The 15,255-nt window shown below is 48.6% G+C and overlaps 1 long non-coding RNA gene across 1 annotated transcript; it reads left to right on the top strand.

The window, feature by feature from the left end:
• Positions 1–6,353: 6,353 nt before the first annotated feature.
• On the top strand, positions 6,354–9,357 carry LOC140565379 (uncharacterized). The gene is made up of 3 exons (XR_011980585.1): positions 6,354–6,435; positions 8,932–9,062; positions 9,159–9,357. It is a non-coding gene; the product is annotated as an uncharacterized lncRNA (long non-coding RNA).
• Positions 9,358–15,255: the final 5,898 nt, after the last annotated feature.

The following is a 15,255-nucleotide window of genomic DNA, read 5'->3' as shown; positions in this document are numbered from 1 at the left end:
CTGGTTGAGCACCAGCTCGGCCGTCTCCTTAGCGGTTGGCAGCTTTGGGAGAGCCACAAAGCAGCCAGCCTTGGAGAACCGGTCCACAATGACTAGAATCACCGTGTTGCCACGTGACCGGGGCAACCCAGTGATAAAGTCAAGGGACAGGTGAGACCAAGGACGTGAGGGGACGGCCAACGGAAGTAGTAGACCAGTGGGCCTGGTTCTGGGGTCTTTACATTGGGAGCACACCAAACATGAGGCCACATGAGCTCGTACGTCTAGTTCCATGCGGGGCCACCAAAACCGCCGCCGCAGAAGCTCGAGCGTGCGCTTAGTCCCTGGGTGTGCTGCCTGGGAAGACGCATGGCCCCACTGAAGCACCCGTTCCCTTACAGGCCCGGGTACATAAAGCCGATCCGGGGGGCCACCACCCGGATCAGGCTCAGTAAGGTGAGCCCGCTTGATTGCGTCCTCCAGTCCCCATCGGACGGGCGCCACGATCCGGGTTTTGGGGACTATTGTCGTGGGTGTGTTTGATTGAGGAGGGGGCTCCCACTGGCGAGAGAGAGCATCGGGCTTGGTGTTCTTCGAGCCCGGTCGGAATGACAGTATGAAATCAAACCGAGTGAAGAACAATCCCCACCTGGCCTGGCGCGGATTAAGACGTTTGGCCTGCTGGATGTAGGCCAAATTCTTGTGGTCCGTCCAGACCAGAAAGGGATGTTTTGCTCCCTCAAGCCAGTGTCTCCACTCCTCCAGCGCCAGCTTTACTGCTAGCAGTTCACGGTCACCCACATCATAGTTCCGTTCCGCAGGGGTGAGGCGGTGAGAGAAGTAGGCACAGGGGTGCAGCTTCTGGCCAGGACCAGACCGCTGGGAGAGGACAGCCCCCACGCCTACCTCAGAGGCATCCACCTCTACAAGGAACGGGAGTTCTGGGTCAGGCAATTGGAGAACCGGGGCCGTGGTCAACAGGCGCCTTAGCGTGTCGAACGCCTCCTGGGCTTCCGTGGACCAGACGAACCTCCCCAATGTTTTTCTTGTTAAGGCGGTCAAAGGGGCTGCCACGGAGCCAAAATTCCTCACAAACCGCCGGAAGAAATTGGCGAACCCAAGGAAGCGTTGGACTAGGCGCAAAGAGGTTGGACGCGGCCAGTTGTCCACGGCCTTGATTTTGGCCGGGTCCATGCGCAGGGTGTTGTGGGACACAACAAAGCCCAGAAAGGAGATTGTCTGCGCATGGAAATGAGATTTCTCTACTTTCACAAAAAGGTGGTTCTCCAGGAGCAATTGGAGAACCCGGCGGACGTGGGTGACGTGTTCGTCTACAGACCTACTATAGATGAGGATATCATCTAAGTATACGAACACGTACCTGTCCAATGCCTCCCTGAGGACCTCGTTGATGTAGCGCTGGAAGACGGCGGGTGCGTTCATCAATCCGAATGGCATGACGAGGTACTCGTAGTGCCCAGACGGAGTGATAAACGCCGTCTTCCACTCATCACCCTCTTTGACCCTAACCAAGTTGTAGGCACTGCGCAGGTCCAGCTTGGTGAAGATGGAGGCCTGCTGCAGTGCCTCAAAGGCTGAGGTCATGAGGGGCAATGGGTAGCGGTCCTTGGTGGTGATTTTGTTGAGACCCCTGTAGTCAATACAGGGTCTCAAACCCCCATCCTTCTTCCCCACAAAGAAGAAGCCGGCTCCGGCTGGGGAAGTGGACGGCCGAATGAACCCCAGAGCCAGGGCCTCCTGGACATAGTTCTCCATTGCCTGGCGTTCTGGCGCCGACAACGAGAACAGCCTACCCCTAGGGGGGGTAGTGCCAGGGAGGAGGTTGATAGCAATGTCAAAAGGTCTGTGGGGGGGCAGCAATTGGGCCTGTCGTTTGCTGAACACCTCCCGAAGGTCCCAGTACTCTTTCGGCACTTGCAAGGGGTCAAAACCTTCAGGAACGGTGTCGGTAGCCACAGAAGCCCCTGGGGCCTTGAGGCAGGAGGACTGACAAGCTGGCCCCCATGCCAAGACAGACCGAGATAGCCAGTCCACATGGGGGTTGTGCCGCTGGAGCCAGGGGAAACCCAGAACTAACTGCAAGTCGGGAGCACTAATGATGAAAAACACTATCCGCTCGGTGTGAGGACCGACTCGCAGCATAAGAGGGTGGGTTTGGTGGGACACCACCCCGGGCTCCAGTGACCGACCGTCTATAGCTGCTATGGGCATAGGCTCCCTTAAGGGGACCAGCGGCAGGGCCAGCTTCCTGGCAAGGCCAGCATCCAGAAAGTTCCCTGCTGCTCCAGAGTTCAAGAAGGCAGGCAAGCGGACCTCAAACATCCCTGACGCTAGTGTGGCATTGAGGAATACCCCCTGGGCCCGAGGGAGAAGCGTCAGGTCAGTCAGTGGTCTCCCCTGCCCTGACGGACATTTGGCTTTTCCAGAGAGCTCGGGGCAAGCAGAACGGAGATGCCCAGAGACCCCACAGTAGAGGCACCTGCCCTCACGCATGCGGGCTTCACGTTCCTGCCGTGGCAGGCGAGTGTGCCCCAACTGCATGGGCTGGACACCACCATCGGGAGGCTCCTCTAACCCCCTAAAAGAGCCAGAGACAGCCGGTGGGCCATTAGAAGCTCGAGGGGCTTTGGCACTCCGCGCCCTTCGCCTCTCCTCGAGACGGTTATCAACCCGTTGGGCCAGCTCAATGAGTCGATCGAGGGAGGTGGGAGGGTCACGGCAGGCCAGCTCATCCTTGAGCTCTTCACCGAGACCATGGTGGAAAGCCGAGGTGAGAGCGCTGGCATTCCATCCACTCTCTGTCGATAGCGTGCGGAATTCGATGGCATACTCAGCCACCGACCTTTTTCCCTGACGCAGGTGCAGGAGGCGGGACCCTGCCTCTTCTCCACGGAGCGGAAGGTCGAAAGCCTGTGACAGCGCAGCCGCAAACCGGGCCGTGGAGGCACATACGTGGGGTTGGTGCTCCCACACCGGGGTGGCCCAGGCTAATGCCCTACCGGTGAGGAGAGAGATGATGTATGCCACCTTAGCACGCTCAGAAGAAAAGTGGGATGGTTGCAGCTCGAAAGCCAGTGAACACTGAAGGAGGAACCCTCTACATCCTCCTGGTTCACCAGCATAGCGCTCTGGGGCTGGTAGAGGGGGCTCAGCATAAGGAATCATGGCTGCTTGGGCAGGGGCAGCCTCCTCCTGGGGAGGTTCAGGAGTGTGCTGGGCTACTAGATTTGTCAGACCCTGCAGCTGAGAAAGGATCTGCTGCAGGGCCTGCTCATGCCTCCCCACAGTCACCCCCTGATTAGCTAGAGTGGCTTTTACCTGCTCTAGATTGAACATCCCTGCTGGGTCCATGTCTTGGCTGGATCTTTCTGTAATGTGGTGCTCACTTACAGCGGGGTTGAACCCAGGCCGCCGTGTTGGAGGGCCGGCGCGCTACTGAGTGAGCTACCACGATCACGTGACCAACGGGCCCAAGTGCAGAGTCTTTCAATCTTAGAGCAGGTAAACCGGAAATGAAAAGTAAAATTTCTTGGGACTCGAACCCGGGCCGCCGCGTCACGAGACTGACGCTCTGTCGCTTCACCAAAGCGGCAGTTATGAAAACGGCCAACAAATGAAACTTAAAAGGAGATGGGTTTAATAACAAAGGACGCCAGGGGAGAGCTGGCTACCTCTTTAACTCTAGAGGGAAAAACAACTGAAGAGCAAAAAGGATCTCCCAAAAGAAACCAGAAAACTGAGAAGTTACAGGGAAGACAGACACCTGCCTTCCTCTGTAACACGAGTGTATGTGTGCTACGCGCACACACACACAGACACACAGACACCGGGAGAGAGACTCGGGAGGGAAACACACGAAGGGGAGTGACACACACTCAGCCTTCCACTCGAGACTACACAGGCACACAGATACACACACCACCAGAATCAAAAGATCCAGCAGTGGGGCAACTGGATCTGTGTGCCTATATAGCCTACTGCCCAGGTGTAGGGAATTGGGCTCAATCACTAGCTGGGGTGACTCGGGGCCTCCCCCTGGTGGCAGGAGGAGGCCTTGCCCTAGAGCTACCCCTAACATTTAGTATTCAAATGGATTATTAAATTCTGTCTAATAATAATTTTTCATGTAATTTTGGAGCATTTCTATTGGTCCATTCAATATCTTCATGTAAAGAAACCATAGAGATACAAGGTTCTTTCATTACAAATCACCAAACTGCATTCAATTTTTACAGTCCTGTAAGTGGCAACTTACTGAAGATGGGATTGCACAATTATCCTCGTAGAGGGTTTCTGACTGGAGACTGGTCTTTTAACATTGACCTCTCAGTGTCCTACATTGGGGAAAGCAAGATTGTCTGAGACAGCTCAGCACTAAGAGTACTGGCATGGGTATCACGTCTTTAATAAGTGTGATGTCTGCATATTCTGCTTTTTAATTAATCCCCCCTACTGTTTTATACCACTTACAGCCCTGCAACTATGTGTTTACAAGGGTTACCAGATACCATGCTCCAAGAGTGTCTACGTCTCTAAATGTAAAGTTCAGTACAGTATAACTGCTCTTTTTGCTTATTTGACAACATACAGGTCAGCAGAGAGTCTCTGAAAAAGCTGTTTGGCAGCAAAACCAAAAAAGACCAACAGTAACAAGTGTTGCTAAACGACTATATGAAAAAACCCTATCCTAAAAACTCGATATTAAACATAAAGTAACAGGACAAATGAAAAAAGACAGAAGCATAAGGAGCATGATGACCTCTTGTGGAAGCGTCTACACACCACTTTCTTGAGGCACACACTTGTGTACTGCTCAAACTGCAGCTGTATATGACCTGATTCAGACTTTCCTCTGGTCACAGGTCTCATGATTAGTGAACATGTGAACATGTGACTGTATGCAGATCTTCACAGATCTTCTGTGTAACTCCACTAGCAGCTCTGCCTCCTCTTACAAGATGAATGGATGGAATCTCTGGGCAGCATCATTGACACATGAATTTCGTTTCATTTTCTTCCCCCATAAAATTAGCCAATTAACCCACCCCTTCGAAACCTGGCCCTATCCCTTTTCACATCCACCCACACCAACTTGAGAGAATGCTTGATAATAGTGAATCATTAGCTGACTTCACTAAAGTCAGTTTTTTGTGTGGCAGGTTATTGAATATTTTACAAAGGCTCTCAAATATAAGTGATGTCCACATATGCTGTTTTTTTAATGTAGAAATCACAAAGGGCTTTGTTTTAAAAGTTTGAGCAAACAATTATGCATAATTATATATATAACCTTATATATATAAATCATATATAACCTCCTCAGTCGTTCAGTATACTGGACATTTCTTATCTGGATTTTGTAACTATACACACACACACACACACACATATATAAATATATATATATATATATATATATATATATATATATATATATACATATATATATATATATATAACTGAAATGTCTTAGCAAATGTCTTAAACATGTATTGTGGCAAAAACAATATTTAAAATGAGAGTTGTATGCACATTTAAAAAAATTTGAGCAAAACACATGTGAACTTAACACTGAATGTTGCTGTGTTTAGATACATATATGGTGTACATGTGCATCTAAAAATGTTATTTTATATAACATTACTTTATATAATGTATTTCTCAAGATCTTCTCATGTCTGTTTGGGACTGCCCTTGTAAAAAAAAAATAATAATAAAAAAGTAAAAGCCACTGCCATGCTTCACCGTAGGCAAGGTGTTTCATTCGTGCCAGTGTTCCTTTAACTTCAAACCTGTGACCTATGCTGTCAGCAGTATTTCCAGGATCATTCAGTGCCTTCGCTCTCTCTTTGTATCCTTTCCCTGGATTGCAACGATCTTTTCTCTGAACTTTCTGGACAACTCATCTTGCCACATTTCTAACATGCAATCAAACAGCATGTGGCGAAACCATTTGTTATATTAGATGTGTTAACAGGGTGTAAGATAGGGCCCTTTAAATGCTACATTTATGGCTCAGTTTATTTATTTATGACTTTATTGATTTTCTAACTGTTGTAGAAAAGCGATAGAACACTTGAGGTTGTGTGTTATTGTGTACCCCTTGTTATATTTGTGGTGTTGAGCTATTTCCATTGCTCTTGTTTGATTGGATTAATTCAATTAAAATTAAATATTACATTTTGGTTGAATGACATTGATTGCGACTGAAGTCGATTTTCTAAGTGAAGGAATCCTCTATAGAGGTCGAACATGCTGTTTTTGATTTTAATAACTATTTGTTCTCGCAGATATTCAAGGTCCGTATCCAATTTCACTGGTGGTATACAACTCGCTCACCAAAGCACCCAATCTCACATTCACCACTGAGATAGCATACAGAGGCATCTTACTTGGAGCTATGAGGAAAATCGCAGCGACCACAAATACTTTTAAGTAAGTTACAGCTTTCCAAATCCAGGTCTTGATTTTACAGGAAACTGTATAAGGTGAAAGTAAACACACGGGAAAGCAATTTAGCAAGGCTATTTATTTTGCTGAACTTAAAAACTTCAGGGGGTAAGTGAAATAGTACGTAACAGTCTTTTAAAAAGTGATACAAGCTCAAAACATTCAGAAGAGTTCAATGTTGTTTGAACAAAAGGAGCTTTCTGCCCTAAATACATCAGCATATATCCATCCGAAGATATTGTGATTAGTGGAAAGAGGTAGTATCAGCGCCTTAAACTGAATTATACAGCAAGTAAGTTCCGACCATGAGAGCTGATTGGTTGAGAAGCTCCCTAATCCGCCATAACGGCACTTTTTTTTTGTTCACAAACACTGGATCACTCCGCCAAATGCTGTTAATCATATAATGAACCAAGAAGAAACGTAAATGCCCTGAGCAAAAGAAAGCAAGAACAGCTTAAAACCAAACTTAAAGGATTAAGAGAAGAATTCACAATAACAACAAACAAACGGCCAGGGAGAAAAAACGTGAGAGAAAGAGAGTGAGTGGAGTTGCTGTGACTGACCGCTGAACGTGCTTGTTAAGGAACTAGAACGTCTGACTGTTGCCGTCTGCCTAGGTTAAAATTTAGACAGTGGAGCTCCTGTGCTTTCCATTGCCAAGATACACAGCGGCAGAAATTCACCTGAAAACCCCTCATTTCGAGACCACCTTGCTCATCTGTGTAGGTATATTTGCAAGCACTGTTTAAACGACGCAGGCGGAAGACGTGAAAATAGACTGTTGGTGGGGTGTAAGATAGCAACGAACATTGCAACACGCCTCGCACAGGGTGTAAGATAGGGCCCTTTTTTTGACTTTATTGATTTTCTAACTGTTGTATAAAAGCGACAGAACACTTGAAGTTGTTTGATTCAGCATTACGATAATATATTTTACTTCTACATCACATCTACAGTAAGTTTCTGATGAAACTGTGTATAAAATTGTGTGTTAGCTTCTGTCCTGTATGTCCTACATGCCTTGCTCTCCCCTACTGCATCAAAACCTTACCTTATAAGCTCTTATCTAGAGTGTTATTACAGAGGTGGACCAACGTAGGGTTTGGAGAACCCCAGTCTCCCACATGGAGTGGTAGGTCACTGCCAGATAGTGGTGTTAGTCATTGTGCCACACACTCTTTTAAAGCCTTTGGCCATAGTACCACCTAAATATAATATTAATATATTATATTTAATATAATATATAACACTATTAAAAGTGATCAAAATCATATTAATCTTAATATTAAACCTTTGCAGCGAAGCTTAACAAACAAGCTAAGCAATCAATGTTGGGTAAACAAAAGAATATGAATCCATAAAAAATCTGTTTCTAATTCTACCATGTAAAGTGTTCGACACTCATGTTGAAAAAGTGAGTGCTCTTTCATTTTAGTAGCTGGGTATACCTCTTCCACAGCATACCTGTATATAAGCTGGTTAATTAGAGGTTTACAATGCCCTCTCCTTCTTGCAGAACTGCTTTAGCCCCGTGGCATTTGCAAGCCTGAGCATTTCCTGCCACAGCATTTTTATAGGGTTAAGATCAATGACTAGGCCATTATATAATTGTGAGGCAGACTTGCTCATGTGCTTTGGATCATCGTCTTGTTGCATGACCCAACTGCACAAGACAACCAGTAGCCAAGCTTCAGCTTAATTCCTGTGATACAGAGTAGAACTCATCCTGATGCAGCAAAGCATCCTCAAACCCTACACTACCACCACCATGCTTCATAACTTAACTAAGGCAAGGGAGAAGGATTTCTGAGAATTAATGCAGAATTCCGTTTTGAAGATTGTACAGCATCTTCAAGGCTCAGCCAATCAGACAAAAAAATAGATAATCGAAAACGCACAGCAAATATGCAGTGCTACTTTCGCTTTAAGTACCATAAAATACAGTTTACATAGCTTAGCATTGTTACTTTCACCTTTAATGAATCTAGCTCACTGTATTTTATACAATTACTGGCCACTATATTGGAAACCTCTATCTTGTAGGCCCAATTTGCTACAGTTATAGACTGTAGCCTCTATGTTGATGCATCATTTGTGTCAATCTAGCCCATTATTAGGGATCTGGTTCTGCCCACAGAGCTGCTTTTGGAATATTGCTCTTTGTTGGTGTGTATAAAACCCCAGAAAACAGCAGACAATACAGTGCCTGATACTGACCAGCACCACACACACACTGCCAGGCCACACACTGCTGCCGGTATCACTGCTGTATTTAAAATGGTCCACCACAAACAGGTTAATTGAACATTGTGCTTTTAAAGCTTGGCAACAGATTACAGAATACAGCCTGTAACTGTACACCTATGCTGTAGACTTATAAAGCGGGTGTTTCTAATAAAGTGGACAATGAGTGTATATACAGAAATCAAAGAAAACAGAATGATATCCATCCTAAAAAGCTTTGTCTTATCTGTACAGATTTACCATCAGAGAAGATCCTAACTATGGTCCTTTCCTTGTGAGTGTGAATGGAGTGGCCGGCCACAACCGCACATACTGGGAGCTTCTCGCCAAGCTTCAGAATGGCACCATCATCCGGCCCGACGTTGGTCAGTACTGATTCCGGACAGCGATGATTCTCATTGGTCAGATTGGATGTAAATGTTTACTCATTACCATACAATGACATATGTTTCCTTTCCCAGGTGTTGGATGCTTCATTCCTAATCCAAACGATATGGTCATCCTAAAATACACAACCTGGTGATAGGAATCCAGGAATCCTCTATCAGAAGCACCTTGTTGTAATTGATTTATCACAAATGTCCAATAAAAAAGTACAGTTCAAGATTGTAAAGTCCACTGGATGAAGTCAAACAACCATTCAAAAAACATCATATATAAGCCCTGAATTTCATCTGAGGAACCTTGTTACCCAAGCTCTCTCTTTCTAAACTACCTTCACTGGGGTTACACAGAGCCCATGACACAAGCTCTTTTACCAAAACCTTCTTTCCTTCCCATAACAGCCTTCAGATAAGCTCTGTTACACAAGCTCTGTTAACAAACAGCATTGCGAACTCATTTAGAAAATGGTTCCCATCCCATCTGTAAAACTGCCAACCTCGTCATCATAAACCATAAGCAACTGGGAGATGTAATGGCACTGCTGAGGAGTTAGGATAAGTAAGTGCATTAATTATGAGGAGACTAAAGAACATTAAGGGCCTTGTTTTATTTTTTTGGGGCGGCGAGCTGTCAACCGTGCACCATGCAGCTTGATTTAGGGCGTGTCAGTGTGTCTTAGGTATCATAACAATGGGAAAGGTACACCTTGTGTGGCTCGAAACGTGCAAAAGCCATGTACTAAGTCAGAAGTTGACCTGAACACACCTCATTTTGACCACCTCGCCCATCGATGTAGATATATTCACAAGCATTGTTGCTATTTAAACAATGCAGACGGAAGGCCTGAAAATAGACGGTTGGGGGGGTGTAAGATGGCAATGAGCATCATGACGCGTCTTGCACAGGGTGTAAGATGGGGTTCGTGCTTTGAGCCACCACTGAAGGATTTGCTTTACACATGCATTTTTGGACAAGCTGAAAGATACAGAACCATCCCCGAGACCGAGGCAGTAAGAGTATACTAATATGACTTCTCATAAGCCTTGTCCTGGCCGCTTAGCTTAGCTAACTACATAGAGTGCCGAGTTTAGAGTAGTAACAATAGAGACGCTATTCTCCCTGTTATGAGCAAATGAATCAGGTTTGAATCTGGTTTGAAAATGGAAACGTCAGGTCACAATCATTTTTGGGCAGAGCCACTCTGCCTCTTAATTTTAACTAGTAAAGTAATAAAACAGCCCTATAGAAGTTGAGGAGTCCCCCAAAGAAAAATGGTGGTCAAGTAGACCAAGGCATTTTAAATGTTATGTTAGGGTGAATGTGGGACACCTAAGGATTATTTGGTGTAGGGCTTCCTCAAATAAATAAAAGTAAAGAGAAGTGGGTTAAGGTGGGCCCCGAGTGATCCAGAGGATAAGGCACTGTCACATTGACCAGAGAGTCGCTAGTTCAAATCACTGGTCACACTGCTAGCCATCAGCAGTCGGGCCACGGGAAAGCACAACTGGCCTTGCTCTCTCCAGCGTGGGTAGACTGGCATCTGCTGACCAGCACTGGCGCTTTCCTCCGAGTGTGTTAGTGGTTTGGTGAAAAGGGGCGGGGCTGACTGTGCATGTGTCGGAGGAGGCGTGTGTCATCTTCATCCTGGGGACAATATGGATGGGTTGGGTAATTGGCCCCAATTGGCGATCCAAACTGGGGAGAAAATGAGTAAATGACAACAACAATGGGTTAAGACAAGCTGTGATGGCATGTGATCAAATTCACATGACTTCTCAACAGCAAACAGAAAGAACCAACTATTTGAGGAGCACCCAAAGTCCAACATACTTTATAAATGTATGAATAAAAAGAATTTCTACTAGTTTAGTCAGGCTGTGTTTATGGTATGTGTCATGCCTGCCCCTGTTCTGTTCTGTCTGCTTCTGTTTTCTGTTGCCCTGTGCTCCCAAGGCTCTGTTTGTGTCTTGTCTGTCCTAGCCCCACCTGTCCATTAGTGTTCCCATCTATGTCTCCTTTGTAACCATGCCCCCTTGTTGTTCCTCACTTTCCTTCCTATAAGTACCCCTTCAGCCTTCCTCTGTCTGGTCTTGTGCGTTTTATGGTTTGTTGACTTGGCCTGGGTCTGTGTAAGTTTTGTATTGTTTTATTTTTATTAATTAATAATAAATATTAATAAATAGAGGTATCTTTGATTTTTTTAGTCTCTTCAAACTAGCTAAGGTTATTCTTGGGGGAATAGCAAAGCACTTTTTTAAGTCACTCTGGTGACAAGCGTCTGATGTAAATGTAAATATCCTGCGTGTACGTCCACCTCCGTCCCCAACCTCTACAAACCGTGACAGTATGTTCGTTCATCAACAAATATAATATTATAGGTGTTAATAAAAAAAATTTATATTGTAATTAGATTTTTTACATATAAAAAAAAAAAAGTATGACAATGGCTTGCTTAAATGGGGACAGTTGTAGGGTATTGACCTGGCTATAATAGGTATTTATTGGGGTTTAGTGTAATGTGGTGCTCACTTACAGCGGGGTTGAACTCAGGCCGCCGTGTTGGAGGGCCGGCGCGCTACTGAGTGAGCTACCACGATCACGTGACCAACGGGCCCAAGTGCAGAGTCTTTCAATCTTAGAGCAGGTAAACCGGAAATGAAAAGTAAAATTTCTTGGGACTCGAACCCGGGCCGCCGCGTCACGAGACTGACGCTCTGTCGCTTCACCAAAGCGGCAGTTATGAAAACGGCCAACAAATGAAACTTAAAAGGAGATGGGTTTAATAACAAAGGACGCCAGGGGAGAGCTGGCTACCTCTTTAACTCTAGAGGGAAAAACAACTGAAGAGCAAAAAGGATCTCCCAAAAGAAACCAGAAAACTGAGAAGTTACAGGGAAGACAGACACCTGCCTTCCTCTGTAACACGAGTGTATGCGTGCTACGCGCACACACACACAGACACACACACCAGGGAAGACAGACACCTGCCTTCCTCTGTAACACGAGTGTATGTGTGCTACGCGCACACACACACAGACACCGGGAGAGAGACTCGGGAGGGAAACACACGAAGGGGAGTGACACACACTCAGCCTTCCACTCGAGACTACACAGGCACACAGATACACACACCACCAGAATCAAAAGATCCAGCAGTGGGGCAACTGGATCTGTGTGCCTATATAGCCTACTGCCCAGGTGTAGGGAATTGGGCTCAATCACTAGCTGGGGTGACTCGGGGCCTCCCCCTGGTGGCAGGAGGAGGCCTTGCCCTAGAGCTACCCCTTACAGGACCCCCCCCCCGAGGGGCGGCACCCGACGTCCCCAACCCAGCTGCACGGTCCCGACGAAATGCCCGGACAAGCCCGGGATCCAGAATGTGGCGGGAGGGCACCCAGGACCGCTCCTCCGGGCCATAACCCTCCCAGTCCACAAGGTACTGGAGCCCGCCTCGGACCCGCCGGACGTCCAGAAGGCGCTTGACAGTGTAAGCTGGCGCACCGCCAACTGTACGCGGACCCGGCGGATCGGTGGAACCCACGGAACACAAGACTGGCTTGAGGCGGGACACATGGAAGGTGGGGTTAACACGCATTGAAGGGGGAAGGGCAAGGCGGTAGGCAACAGGATTGACCCGCCGAAGGATCTTGAATGGCCCGATGTAACGAGGAGCCAGCTTGCGAGGGGCACCACGTAAGGGCAGATCCTTGGCTGAAAGCCAAACCCGTTGCCCAGGGCGATAAGTGGGAGCTGGCAACCGCCTCCTGTCAGCGTAGCGTTTCTGAGTAGCTTTCGCAGACAGAAGGGACTTGCGGGCCTTCTGCCAGGTCTTACGGCAGCGCCTGACTAGCAGTTCTGCCGAACGAACCCCCGTCCCCGTCTCCTGTCCGGGGAACATGGGCGGAGCATATCCATACTGGCACTCAAAGGGGGACATTCCCAGGGATGAGTGCCAGAGGGTGTTATGTGCATACTCCGCCCAAATGAGTTGATCAGACCAGGTAGACGGGGAGGAGGAGGCCAGACAGCGGAGGGTGCGCTCCAGGTCTTGATTGACCCTCTCTGTCTGGCCATTAGACTGGGGGTGAAAGCCAGATGAGAGGCTGGCCTCTGCCCCCAATAGTCGACAAAAGGCCCCCCAGAACCGGCTGGTAAATTGAGGCCCACGGTCTGACACGATGTCGGAGGGGAGTCCGTGAACCCGAACCACCTGGTTGAGCACCAGCTCGGCCGTCTCCTTAGCGGTTGGCAGCTTTGGGAGAGCCACAAAGCAGCCAGCCTTGGAGAACCGGTCCACAATGACTAGAATCACCGTGTTGCCACGTGACCGGGGCAACCCAGTGATAAAGTCAAGGGACAGGTGAGACCAAGGACGTGAGGGGACGGCCAACGGAAGTAGTAGACCAGTGGGCCTGGTTCTGGGGTCTTTACATTGGGAGCACACCAAACATGAGGCCACATGAGCTCGTACGTCTAGTTCCATGCGGGGCCACCAAAACCGCCGCCGCAGAAGCTCGAGCGTGCGCTTAGTCCCTGGGTGTGCTGCCTGGGAAGACGCATGGCCCCACTGAAGCACCCGTTCCCTTACAGGCCCGGGTACATAAAGCCGATCCGGGGGGCCACCACCCGGATCAGGCTCAGTAAGGTGAGCCCGCTTGATTGCGTCCTCCAGTCCCCATCGGACGGGCGCCACGATCCGGGTTTTGGGGACTATTGTCGTGGGTGTGTTTGATTGAGGAGGGGGCTCCCACTGGCGAGAGAGAGCATCGGGCTTGGTGTTCTTCGAGCCCGGTCGGAATGACAGTATGAAATCAAACCGAGTGAAGAACAATCCCCACCTGGCCTGGCGCGGATTAAGACGTTTGGCCTGCTGGATGTAGGCCAAATTCTTGTGGTCCGTCCAGACCAGAAAGGGATGTTTTGCTCCCTCAAGCCAGTGTCTCCACTCCTCCAGCGCCAGCTTTACTGCTAGCAGTTCACGGTCACCCACATCATAGTTCCGTTCCGCAGGGGTGAGGCGGTGAGAGAAGTAGGCACAGGGGTGCAGCTTCTGGCCAGGACCAGACCGCTGGGAGAGGACAGCCCCCACGCCTACCTCAGAGGCATCCACCTCTACAAGGAACGGGAGTTCTGGGTCAGGCAATTGGAGAACCGGGGCCGTGGTCAACAGGCGCCTTAGCGTGTCGAACGCCTCCTGGGCTTCCGTGGACCAGACGAACCTCCCCGATGTTTTTCTTGTTAAGGCGGTCAAAGGGGCTGCCACGGAGCCAAAATTCCTCACAAACCGCCGGAAGAAATTGGCGAACCCAAGGAAGCGTTGGACTAGGCGCAAAGAGGTTGGACGCGGCCAGTTGTCCACGGCCTTGATTTTGGCCGGGTCCATGCGCAGGGTGTTGTGGGACACAACAAAGCCCAGAAAGGAGATTGTCTGCGCATGGAAATGAGATTTCTCTACTTTCACAAAAAGGTGGTTCTCCAGGAGCAATTGGAGAACCCGGCGGACGTGGGTGACGTGTTCGTCTACAGACCTACTATAGATGAGGATATCATCTAAGTATACGAACACGTACCTGTCCAATGCCTCCCTGAGGACCTCGTTGATGTAGCGCTGGAAGACGGCGGGTGCGTTCATCAATCCGAATGGCATGACGAGGTACTCGTAGTGCCCAGACGGAGTGATAAACGCCGTCTTCCACTCATCACCCTCTTTGACCCTAACCAAGTTGTAGGCACTGCGCAGGTCCAGCTTGGTGAAGATGGAGGCCTGCTGCAGTGCCTCAAAGGCTGAGGTCATGAGGGGCAATGGGTAGCGGTCCTTGGTGGTGATTTTGTTGAGACCCCTGTAGTCAATACAGGGTCTCAAACCCCCATCCTTCTTCCCCACAAAGAAGAAGCCGGCTCCGGCTGGGGAAGTGGACGGCCGAATGAACCCCAGAGCCAGGGCCTCCTGGACATAGTTCTCCATTGCCTGGCGTTCTGGCGCCGACAACGAGAACAGCCTACCCCTAGGGGGGGTAGTGCCAGGGAGGAGGTTGATAGCAATGTCAAAAGGTCTGTGGGGGGGCAGCAATTGGGCCTGTCGTTTGCTGAACACCTCCCGAAGGTCCCAGTACTCTTTCGGCACTTGCAAGGGGTCAAAACCTTCAGGAACGGTGTCGGTAGCCACAGAAGCCC

Source organism: Salminus brasiliensis, chromosome 11 (genome assembly GCF_030463535.1).
Source record: "Salminus brasiliensis chromosome 11, fSalBra1.hap2, whole genome shotgun sequence".
Lineage (NCBI taxonomy): Eukaryota > Metazoa > Chordata > Actinopteri > Characiformes > Bryconidae > Salminus > Salminus brasiliensis.
This window is presented reverse-complemented; position numbering and strand designations above follow the sequence as displayed.